Genomic DNA, 11,514 nt, shown 5'->3' with positions numbered 1-11,514 from the left:
GGTAATTGCCAACTGCAACTGAGATCCTCAGTGTTCGTTTATCCAGGTCATTGATTCGTGAGTCATGGATTCGTGGAATGAAAACCGAACACTGAGCCAGCAGTTCCCTGAAACTAGGAAAACAACAAGTTCTTATTTCCCTGACAAAATCTGGCTACAGTTCAGCAATGCAGTAAAAAATATGCTCCATAAAAACATCTTTATGGATTTTCTCATTACATTGACAATTTCCCCTCACGGAGTGTGGAATCACCAAAAACTTGTATCCTCTATATGCATACATTTCCCATGAACATAAAAAGTACAAGGAATAAAATTATAATCAATCGTTTCATACTCTACCAAATTCAGAGAATATAAGCATACATAGTGTTATTGTTTTTTTTTTTTTTTTCATTAAGAGATAGAGTCTTGCTCTGTCACCCAAGCTAGAGTAAAGTGGTACGATCATAGCTCATTGCAGTCTCAGACTCCTGGACTCAAGCCATCTTCTTACCTCGGCCCCCCAGGTTCATGCCTGCTGGAATTACAGGCATGAACCACTGTACCTGGTCCATTAGCTATTATTTTAACTCCTTAGTGGTATCCAAACATTCAATTGTTTACTGTTGACTTGAGGTTCTTGGACTTACTTTTAGTAGTGATTAAACGGAGATGTGAGGCTACACAAAACTTTATGGATGAAATTGTGGCAGCACTGGCAATTGTAAGCAGGGTCAGAGAAAGAAAACTAGAAACCCAGAACATCACCACTTGCTGGTGCTTATTTCCCTAGTTTTCAAGATAAAAGGAATGGAAACGGCTCTTCTAACCTAACACTTTGGCAAAAGCAGCATCACGCAGGTTCCGCTACATCATGTACTCACTGTGATTGGCAGCCTCCAAGATGGCCTCCTGTGATTTCTGCTGGAATTCATATCCCTGTGGAATGCTTTCTCAAATTTTACCAGAGTACAGAAGTAATTGTATTTCACTTCCAAGATTGCTGTAAAAGATGTTGTAGCTTCTGTCTTGGTCTCTCTCATTGTCTGTCTCTCTCAGATTACTCACTCTGGGGAAAGCCAGCTGCCATGTTGTGAGCAGCCCTACAGAAAGGCCCACATGGCAAGAAATGAAAATGTTCAGCCATGTGAGTGAGCTGGAAGCATATTCTTCAGCCTCAGACAAGCCTTCAGGTGACTCTGCAGCCCTGGCTGATGGCTTGACTGCAAACTCAAGAGACTCTGAGTTAGAACCACTCAGGGAAGCTGCTCCCAGATTCCTGACCCTCAGAAACAGAGTGAGATCACAAATGTTTGTTGTTTCAAGCTGATTTTGGTGGTGATTTGTTATCCAGCAATAGGTAATAGACCCGCTGTAATCTTGGGCAAGTTAGATAAATTAAGCGCCTGTTCCTCATCTATAAAGCAAGGACTATGATAAATAAAAATACATTTATATTCCTCTCCTTTATTCCAGAATGAATTTATGACTACTGTTAGGGATATATAAAATAAAAGATAGCATAAATTAAATGAGAAGGTAGGCAGAAAAACAAGGGTGGGGACATGGAACAGAAACAGGAAAGAGGTTTAAAAAATAATATATGGCACACATTCCATAACTGAGTCACAATTCTGGCTCTAAAACTGAATAATTCCTTTTACCTCCTCCTCTACCCCTCCAAACACAAAGAGATAGAGTCTTTTATTCAGTTCTGGGTCCAAGAATTTTTAAAAGAATCCAATCACTTCTGAGACTTATAATTATCCTTAGTACTAACATGGGTGGGAATTTTCCTTGGGCGCTGCCCTAAAGCAGACACTGTGTGGAGTATGAGCTGATGCCTTCACACTCATGGGTAACTGCATGAAATGGGATGATACATACAAAGTGTCTCATATCATGCAGGCTCATAATGGGCTCATACAAGTTGCTACTATAACTATTACTACTCAGTGTCAGGTTTTACCAGTATAACAGCTCACCTCTTAAAAATGTTTGCCCTTCACAGGCTAATACTCTTGACTTTTTTTTTTTTTTTTTCTGAGATGGAGTCTCACTCTGTCGCCCAGGTTGGAGTGCAGTGGTGTGATCTCGGCTCACTGCAAGCTCTGCCTCCTGGGTTCACGCTACTGTCCTGCCTCAGCCTCCCGAATAGCTGGTACTACAGGTTGCCACCACCACACCCGGCTAATTTTTTGTATTTTTAGTAGAGACGGGGTTTCACCGTGTTAGCCAAGATGATCTCGATTTCCTGACCTTGTGATCCGCCCGCCTCAGCCTCCCAAAGTGCTGGGATTACAGGCATGAGCCACTGTGCTTGGCAATACTCTTGACTTTCTATCCTCATACATATTCAAAACAACCCATTTCAGTCATGAACTGAATGGAAACTGTGTGGGAAAAATTCTGGATATTTTGGATAAATATTCCATATTTATCCAAATCCATAAAATCCATATTGCTTCCATCTCAATAAGAAAGTGTGACATAAATTTTGTCCATCCTCGTGGCCACCCATGCACAAAGCTCTGGGCCTCTTTGATACCTTCCCCCTTTTCACCCTTTCTCATTTACCTCGCCAGCAAGTCCTGATTTTTTAGTAACATATCTTCCTATCTGTTCCCTCCTTTACATCCTTGCTGCCTTTGTCTAGCTCTGCATTTTAACTCCTTACACCCACGTTTAGGCAATCACTTTTAGTTATAGCCAATCAGCTATGATGTATATCATTGTCAGGGCAATTTTCTCCTTTGATCATAATTCAGTCAAGTGTCAATCTGCATCCCAACTGTAGAATGAGGAAGCCCAACATCCTTGAAATTAAAGACCTTCAAGAATCAAGACCTAGACTCTGCCCCAACTCTAACTCCCATTCTTCACCCAACACAGCTTCTCGACTCGGCTCTCCTCCTGGGCTGTTCTGCACTGTGGTTCCCACCTAGAATGCGCCACCACTCCCACCCCCTTTCTGGATCTCAATTAAATTCACTAAACCTAGCTCAGATCCTAGCTCAGAGAACTGAGAGTCCCAGAGTTGGAGGGACACTGACGGTCATTCTGTCCAACTCTCACCCTCACCCATGTATCATCCATTTACCTAGCCAACATTTGTTAGCTACCTCCTAAGCCAAGTTAAAAACATATATGATAGATTCAGCCTAGGAAGAGGTCACATCTATACAGGGAGACTGGCCTGCAAATGATTATAATGTGAGTATAAAGTTCAAGACACAAACAAAGTGCTTTGAGAGCACATTCTTTGTCATTTGTTGTCTACATTCTATTTGAATACCTTCAGTAACAGCAAAATCATTGTCTCGAGGGCTAGCTCATTCCATTTTCAGAACACTGTAACCACTTTAAAATTATCATACTGAGTTTAAATCTAACTTCCACACCCTTATTCTAACTTTTTCTTTTTTCTTTCTTTTTTTTTTGAGATGGAGTTTCACTCTTGTTGCTCAGGCTGGAGTACAGTGGTGCGATCTCAGCTCACCGCAACCTCTGCCTCCCAGGTTCAAGCGATTTTCCTGCCTAGTAGCTGGGATTACAGGCGTGCGCCACCATGCCTGGCTAATTTTGTATTTTTAGTAGAGACGGGGTTTCTCCATGTTGGTCAGGCTGGTCTCGAACTCCCGACCTCAGGTGATCTGCCTACCTCGACCTCCCAAAGTGCTGGGATTATAGGCATGAGCCACCATGCCTGGCCATTTTTTCTTTGTTGTTGTTTGAGAAAGTCTTACTCTGTTGCCCAGGCTAGAGTGCAGTGGCTGATCTAAGCTCACTACCACCACTCCCTCTCAGGTTCAAGCAATTCTTGTGCCTCAGCCTCCTAAGAAGCTGGGATTACAGGTACACGCCACCACACCTGGCTAATATTTGTATTTTTGGTAGAGATGGGGTTTTGCCACGTTGGTCAGGCTGGTCTCGAACTCCTGACCTCAAGTGATCCGTTTGCCTCAGCCTTCCAAAGTGCCGGGATTAGAGGTATGAGTCACCGCACCTGGCCCAGTTTTTTCAAACTCCAGTGTTTTCAAAGACAAAGCTAGCTGTCTTTTCATATAACTGTCATTAAAGAATTTGAAGAGCATGCCATGAATATCTCTAAACTTCTCATATGTTCTGATTCTAAACTTTTTATCCTGCTGGTAGCCCTCCTCTGGCTACACTGTAGATTTTTTTATGCCCTTCAAAGTTTGGTAGGGATTCAACAAGGCAGAATGGAGGGAGGTTATCAGCTCCTTTGTTCCTAACTCAACCTAAAATCACATTTATCTTTTGAAGAGGGAAGGGGGAATTCTCATTACATTGCTGCTTTTAGACAATCAAAATTTCCCATGACTCCTTTTTTCCCTCTCTCATACACCTAAGTGCTCTCTAAAAGCCTGTAGCGAAAATGTGTTGGTTTTTGTTTTCTTTTTGTTTGTTTTTGAGTGCACTGGCACAATCACAGCTCACTGTAGCCTCGAGCTCCTAGGCTCAAGTGATCCTCCCACCTCTGCCTCCCAAGTAATGGGGACTACAGATGTGTGCCACCATGCCTGGCAAATTTTTAAAACTTTTTTTGCAGAGACGAGGTCTCACTATGTTGCCTAGGCTGGTCTTGAATTCCTAGGCTCAAGCAATCCTCCCACCTTGGCCTCTCAAAGTGCTGGGATTATAGGCATGAGACACAAGGTCAGGCCTGTGACACAAATTTGAATGGCTCATAATGGAGCTTGTTGCTTGCTGCCTTGTACTGTTGGTTAATGTCTTTTACATATATTTAAGCTCTCCACCTAAATAATAGGTTTCTTGAGGATAAAAATATTTGTTATTCATTTTCCTTTAATAAATGTATTAATAAATACATGAGTGTTAAGGGAGAAAAATGCTGGGGTATGCAGAATAATGTCCCCTCTCTCCCAAAAAAAAAGATGTCCACATCATAATCCCAGAACCTGTGAGTATGCTATGTTACCTGGCAAAGGAGAATTAAGGTTGCACATGGAATTAAGGTTGCTAGTCAGCTGATTTTAAAATAAAAAGATTATCCTCAATTATCATAGTGTACCCAATGTAATCATCAGGATCTTTTTAAAATGAAGAGGAGGAAATCAAAGTCAGAGAGTGGCTGAAAGGTGCTACTCTGCTAGCACTGAAGATGGAGAAAGGAGCTATGAGCCAAGGAATGTGGGCAGCTTCTCAAAGCTGAGAAAGGGAAGAAAATGGATTCTCCCTTAGAGTTCCCAGAAGGAAACACAGCCCTGCTGATGCCTTGATTTGAGCCCAGTGAGACCCATTTCAGACTTCTGACCTTCAGAACTGAAAGATAATATGTGTTATTTTAAGCTACTGAATTTGTGGTCATTTGTTACAGCAGCAACAGAAAATTCATTTTAAAGTACTAACATTTGGCGTTATTTGCCAGTTATCATTTGGCTAATTCTCAATCCTTATAACAGACAGTAGAGTTTTTTAAAAGTTGAAGCTATTGGGTAAATTTTGAAGGATGAACCCAGAAAATAAGAAGCAGAGCTAGTGTTTGAACTCAAGTGTCTCTGACTCCAACTCACACTCATTCCACAAAACCAGTATGCCTTAAGGAGGGATAACATCAAAATGCAGATATTGCACCTGAGTATTTCTCTGAATGTTCTGATTAGCGTTCCAGAGCCCATCCTTTCTGGCAGAAACTGGATGTATAATTCAGTATCTATTATTCCTCTTTAATTCATTGCTTTTTTTCTCTCCTTGAACTTCTCTCTCTCCAGTCAATACTGCTTAAACATAAAAGTAACATTTTGAACTGGATATTAATTTACTGCTTTTAACAAATCAAATTGTCCACTTCACATCATATTATCAACTATAGTTATATTAGAATGTGAGTTGAATACAGTAGGTATTCACCTACAAATACAGTATCTGGTTTCTAAGGAAAATATGCTTTTATAAGGTACGATTGATTCTCCTGATAAACTATATTCAAACCCTGCAGCTCTCTAACAAGAGTGGCTATTCAGTGGTGATACACTTAGCTGTGCAAACTTTACTGCTGGTTACAGACACATTAAGCATGGGTGGAAATTCTCCAATTATAAGGATGCAGTTTGCCCTTAACCCCATAAGGAAAACACAAAACTTTCTTTAGTTTTCACAAAGCTAGAATTAATTAAATCCTAATCCTGACATAAGCCCTTTTGAAACCTAAGGAATAAAAGGTGACATATTCATTTATTCATTCATGAAGTATTTTCATTCACCTGTTGAAACATGTTGTTTTCTTTTCCTTCATTTAAAACAAGTCCATTCATCATCGAGCTCCTATTACACGCAGTGCTCACTATACTTTAACATAGTGCCTTGGCGTGCAAGCTCTGGAGTAGATGGCTCCACAACTTCTTACTTATGCCATCCTGGGGCAAATTACCCTCACTGAGATTCAGTTTCCTCTCCTGTGAAACAGATATAAGAAAAATGCCTGCCTCATAAGGAGTCAGTGCACTTAGAGCAGAGGATGGTAGAAAGGATGCATCTGCTACCTGTTAGTTTTCACTGTATGCCAGGTCATAGGTTTGTATTGGTGGGTAAAAAGACATGTTCCCTGTTCTTGAAAAGCTTATACTCTAAGTAGTTAAGATAAGCAAAGAATTATAGCTTTTAAAAAGTATGCAAATCGGCCACTACTATTTTTGAGTACACAGCTTGGTGACTCCTACTGAAGTCTGTAGATTGGCAGGACCTGCTTTGGGGCAGCCATGACTGGCACCTACTGTAAGAAGTGCTCTAGATACACCCCACTGTCTCAGCTCCCCTGAAGCCTGTCGTCCACCTCGTATCCTCTGTGCTTTGGGGAATCCACCTACAGAATTATATTGAACAAAAAATTAATCTTGCCAAATTGTCTGATGCCCAGATAGTAACACCGACACCTCCCCTTTCATCTCTCCCCTCTTGCCCATACATGTCATCTTTAGTATTTGAAGATAGCCTAACTAATGGGAATTTTTGAAGTATGTGCCAATCTCAGGTCCATAGGTATGCAATCCTCTTGGTAAAGCACTTGAATTCCATCATTAAGCAACCCCAGATACCTACTTTTTGTATTCTTTTGTCATGTTCAATTAGTACACAGAAACTTCCTGCCTGCCAGCCAACAGCCTTTGGTCCCTAATTTTGCAAGAGAATAAAGCTTTCTTCTCCCTTGAACATTCTACTGTCTCATGAATTCTGATGAGAATGGATTCCTTTTCAAATATAAAATGAGACAAATGTGAAAGCATCTAGAACAGTGTCTGGTCCAAAGGAGATGAACCACAGTACACGTTGTTTCTTTTGTATAGATGATTCGTCAATCTCACTGCTAACTCCAAACAACTTAATTTCAAAGAAGCAACTCCCGACACTGAGATGGTAATTAAACAGGTAGCCATTCTTTAGTTACTTAGCAATTTCTTGCTGATTTCCTAGCCAAGACCTGTAGGGAAACAGGAGCTACAGGGGTATGGTAAACCAGCCTCTTTTCCCTGTGACTGCTGATTTTGGCAAAGGCCACAGTAAATCAGTAACCATCAGGGTAAGAGCATCTCAGACCCACATGCAGGTCTATTTTAAGCTTCTTGGCTGGCACCACTGAGACTGCTGGATCATCTCCATGTTGTCAAAGCTAACCTCCAATACCCCTAAGGGTCTAAGGGTCTTATCACCTGCCCACAAGAACATCAGGCCAATCTGGTCAAGCATTGCTCATTTTCGAATCTGTCCTAGGGCAAATGGATGACTAAATGTTAAGGGTCACATTCAGGAAATGTCATTGCATTTTTGATTATCACAGAAAGCATTTGTGTAAACAGGTGATTTTGCACAGTGCTTTCTTAGTACCATACTATTTTTGAAGCCCCTTCCTCTCTCCTTCCCTACCTTCTCGACAAATGATCCTGGGTTGTTTCAGTGCTTCTTTTCAACACTTTCCAATGTTGAAGTATCAACAGGTGCTCTGGTGGCTAAGACAGTCTGGGGTCAAGGCAGTAAACCCAAGGACCTGTCCTGACCCTGGCCAGATGGCCATGTGATAACAAACAGTACTTTTGAAGCAAGCTCATTGGGTGGCTAAATGGAGCTCCATCTAGAAACAGGAACAAAGCCAGGCCAGAGGAGAATCAAGGTTGAGATACTAAAGAATCTTCTCCAGTTGTACCAGCAGTTGGTACCTTTGCATAAGGGTAGTTTATTTATATATATCTCTCACTGAACTATACAACTTTACAACCAGAGGACAAAACTTATACCTGTAAATGAGATTATTTCAAAGCCATCACTTTAGGCTTTATTCTGATTTCAAAAACACCTTGGCATTCAATACTTATGTCAAAATTCTTTTGACTATATTTAGTGGTGGCAAATACCAGTTTTTTTGAGTGGGTGTTATTTTTGGAAATATCCAGGTCATTCAGAACTAAGAATAAGATGGGAAATCAATACTATTCTGGTATAAAACCAAAGTGTTGGTTATAGTAAAACAGGTTGGAGTTTCCTGTGCAGATCTGAAAACAATTTGAAAAGGGAGTTTTAAAAGTGCTCTGAATAATGGCAATGTCAGTGTGGAATAAGGGTTGCTACTAAGGTAACAGCTTTGAAGAGGTCATTTGATATGGATGTTGGATTCTTTTTTTTTTTTTTGGAGACGGAGTCTCACTCTGTTGCCCAGGCTGGAGTGCAGTGCTGCAGTCTCGGCTCACTGCAACCTCCACCTCCCAGGTTCCAGCAATTCTCCTGCCTCAGCCTCCCGAGTAGCTGAGATTACAGATGCCCACCACCACACCCAGCTAATTCTTTGTGTTTTTAGTAGAGACAGGGTTTCACCATGTTGGCCAGGCTGGTCTCAAACTCCTGTCCTCAAGCAATCCACCCACCTCAGTCTCCCAAAGTGCTGGGATTACAGGCGTGAGAAACCACATCTGGCCTGGATGTTGGATTCTTACTACTCTATTTCACAACTATTTAAAAAAACAAAAAAAAGCTTTTTTTTTTCTTTTGAGACAGGGGCTTATGTAGCCGCCTAGGCTGGAGTGCAGTAAAGCTACAGCAGCCTTGGCTTCCTGGGATCAAACAAGCCTTCTGAGTAGCTGAGACTACAGGCATGCACCACCACACCCAGATAATTTTTTAAAAAATTTTTTGTAGAGATGAGGTCTCACTATGTTGCTCAGGTTGGTCTCTGGGCTCAAGCAATTCTTCCGTTCTGGCCTCCCAAAGTGCTGGGATTACAGGCAGCAGCCCACCAAGCCTGGCCAGGAAAAAGTTGGTAAGACAACAGAGAAGTCTAGTATGTACTTCATTTCTGGGTCATAAAGCGGAAACTCTTAAAATTCCTCTCATAGCTTCAGTTAAGTGGTCTCCATGTCCACAAAGTAAGGGTTAGGAGGCAGAGATCCTACGTATAAATGAATTTAAACTGATATTCTAAGGTTCTAAGATTCTCCAATCTGTTAATAACTTATTAGTACCTAACTATAGAATATAATGCACTTGGGGGCCTGGGTCTCCTACTTGCCAGGAGTTCTTAATCTAAAACACTGACCTGGACATGTCGATAGTATCAAGAATAGCTAACACTTACATAACACTACATGCTATGCAATTTCTTAGCAAGCTATATATGTCAACTCTCTTAATACAGCCCTGTTATTACTTTTTACATTTTTATCTTACATGTGAGAGAACTGAGCCATGCAGAGTTGCCCATGACCACACAGAAAGCTGCAGAGCTGAGAATGGAACCAAGCCGGCCTGGCTCCAGCTGCACTCTTAATCACTAGGCTACACCATCCTATGCATCTATGAAGAAGAATCAGATACATAAATTAATAGGAAAAGGGCAGTGAAGAATATTTGCAAATTTATGGGAAGCCCATTTGAGAAGCAAAAAGGAGAGGATGAAGGGAGGCAGACAGACCTGTAAAAACTGGGGTGAAGGCCAGATAAGACTAGCCACAAAAGTTCCATGGGCAATCTGGGGATGGGCAAAAAGTGTCTCCTCTAGTTTCTTTAGAGAACAGAGAATACAGCAACTTGAAAGATCCAGGAGTTATATAAAGTTTGGGGTATATAAATTTTTTATTACATAAAAATCAGGTAATTCACTCCACATCATTTTGGAAACCTGACTGGCTAGTGAGAAGTTACGTGTAATAAATCAAAGTCAACTTATCGGTGAACACTAGGGAAGATAAGTGCAATGCTCTACCTGCCATTTGCAAGGAAGCTTTTAGAAGCCACTATCCCGTAAAAGGGATGTATGGATGGAAGTCACTGAGGAGCCCTCGACATATCTTCCGTTTTACCACAGCCAATATCAATGCCACCTTAAGTCTAATCTCATCTGAGGTGGAAACAATCTCATGGAGCAGAAATGGGACTTAGAGCAGGGAATGACTTGGATGAAGGTCTTCTGACTCCAAGTCCAGTGTTCTTTCCTTGTAACCAGTCCGGGCAACGGAGCCAATATTGATTTCAAAACTCCTCGGAGAACGTAAGCACACATCTATGCTACAGAGAGAATTCCCTCATCACAGTTCCGTCTTGCTGCTGTCTACACCTGCTTCCTCTCCCCGGGACGATAGAAAACATGATGGGCGTTAATGCTTCTAAAATCTGCAACACATCAAATGAACGAAGCAACAGCTACTCTCGAGGTTCTTTGCTACGCCTTGTACCGCAGGCTGCCGTGAGCCGCAGGGAGTTGAGGTTCCCATGAGGCTGGGAGCCGCTCCCGCAGCCTACCCTGGGAAGCCCGCACCCAACCGCGAGGCGCGGGGGAGGCTTGGCCGCTGGGCCGGCCACCCACACCACCGCATCCCCGCCGAGGTGCAAGGGATTCGAGGAAGCCTGCACGGCAGGGGAGCAGCCCGTTCTTCGCGCCCCACGCACACGAAGACGTTGGAGCGGGTCCAGGCACCTCCCCTCTCCCGACCCCCGAGCCTGATCCGCCAAAGCCGCCCGGCTCCACAGACCACCGCCCAGCGCCGCGCAGCCACACCTTCCACCCGCTATAGGGAGGGGTCACGTGAGGCGGGCCCGGGGAACCAATGGGCGGCTCGCGCCGAATGGAAGGGATTGTCTGACCCCCGTTACGTCACAAAGCTGGCGAGGAGCGCGCTCCTCTTCCGCCCCCGCCCCACCCCCGGCCACGGTCCTCTCCGCCTTCCCACCCACTCGCCACTGCGCAGCCAATCGGGAGGCGGGAAGCACTCCAGCCCGAACGTGCGGGCGGGGCAGGGTGGCGGCCCCGCGGGGTAGGGGAGTAGAGTGGGCCGGCCGGGGGCGAGGGCCCGGGTTCCGGGAGCTGCACGGGGCTGAGTGGAAAAAGCGCGGATTGGTGGCGTCGTTGTCGCCCCCTCCTCGTCGGGAAGAATCGTTTGGTCTCCTGCGGTGCCCGGTTCGTATTCCCTACTCCCGACCACGAGCCGCCCCGTCCGGGATCCTCCACCCGTCCAAAGTTGTGAGGGGGCGCCGGGCGTGCTCGCGGACCGGCGGCCGCGGGCGTGC

At 43.6% G+C, this 11,514-nt stretch overlaps 1 protein-coding gene across 3 annotated transcripts in view; it reads left to right on the top strand.

Annotated features, from left to right (window-relative positions):
* Window positions 1-11,134: 11,134 nt before the first annotated feature.
* PDP1 (pyruvate dehyrogenase phosphatase catalytic subunit 1) overlaps window positions 11,135-11,514 on the top strand; it is a 9,324-nt gene continuing 8,944 nt past the window's right edge. Inside the window, exon 1 of one of the 3 annotated variants that reach the window (XM_011937031.1) lies at window positions 11,135-11,404. The gene's annotated coding sequence lies outside the window, so the exon portion shown is untranslated. The remainder of the gene's footprint in view (window positions 11,405-11,514) is intronic. The other 2 variants (XM_011937034.1, XM_011937030.1) reach the window with 2 other exon arrangements.

Source organism: Colobus angolensis, unplaced genomic scaffold, assembly GCF_000951035.1.
Source record: "Colobus angolensis palliatus isolate OR3802 unplaced genomic scaffold, Cang.pa_1.0 Scaffold16, whole genome shotgun sequence".
Taxonomy (NCBI): Eukaryota; Metazoa; Chordata; class Mammalia; order Primates; family Cercopithecidae; genus Colobus; species Colobus angolensis.
This window is presented reverse-complemented; position numbering and strand designations above follow the sequence as displayed.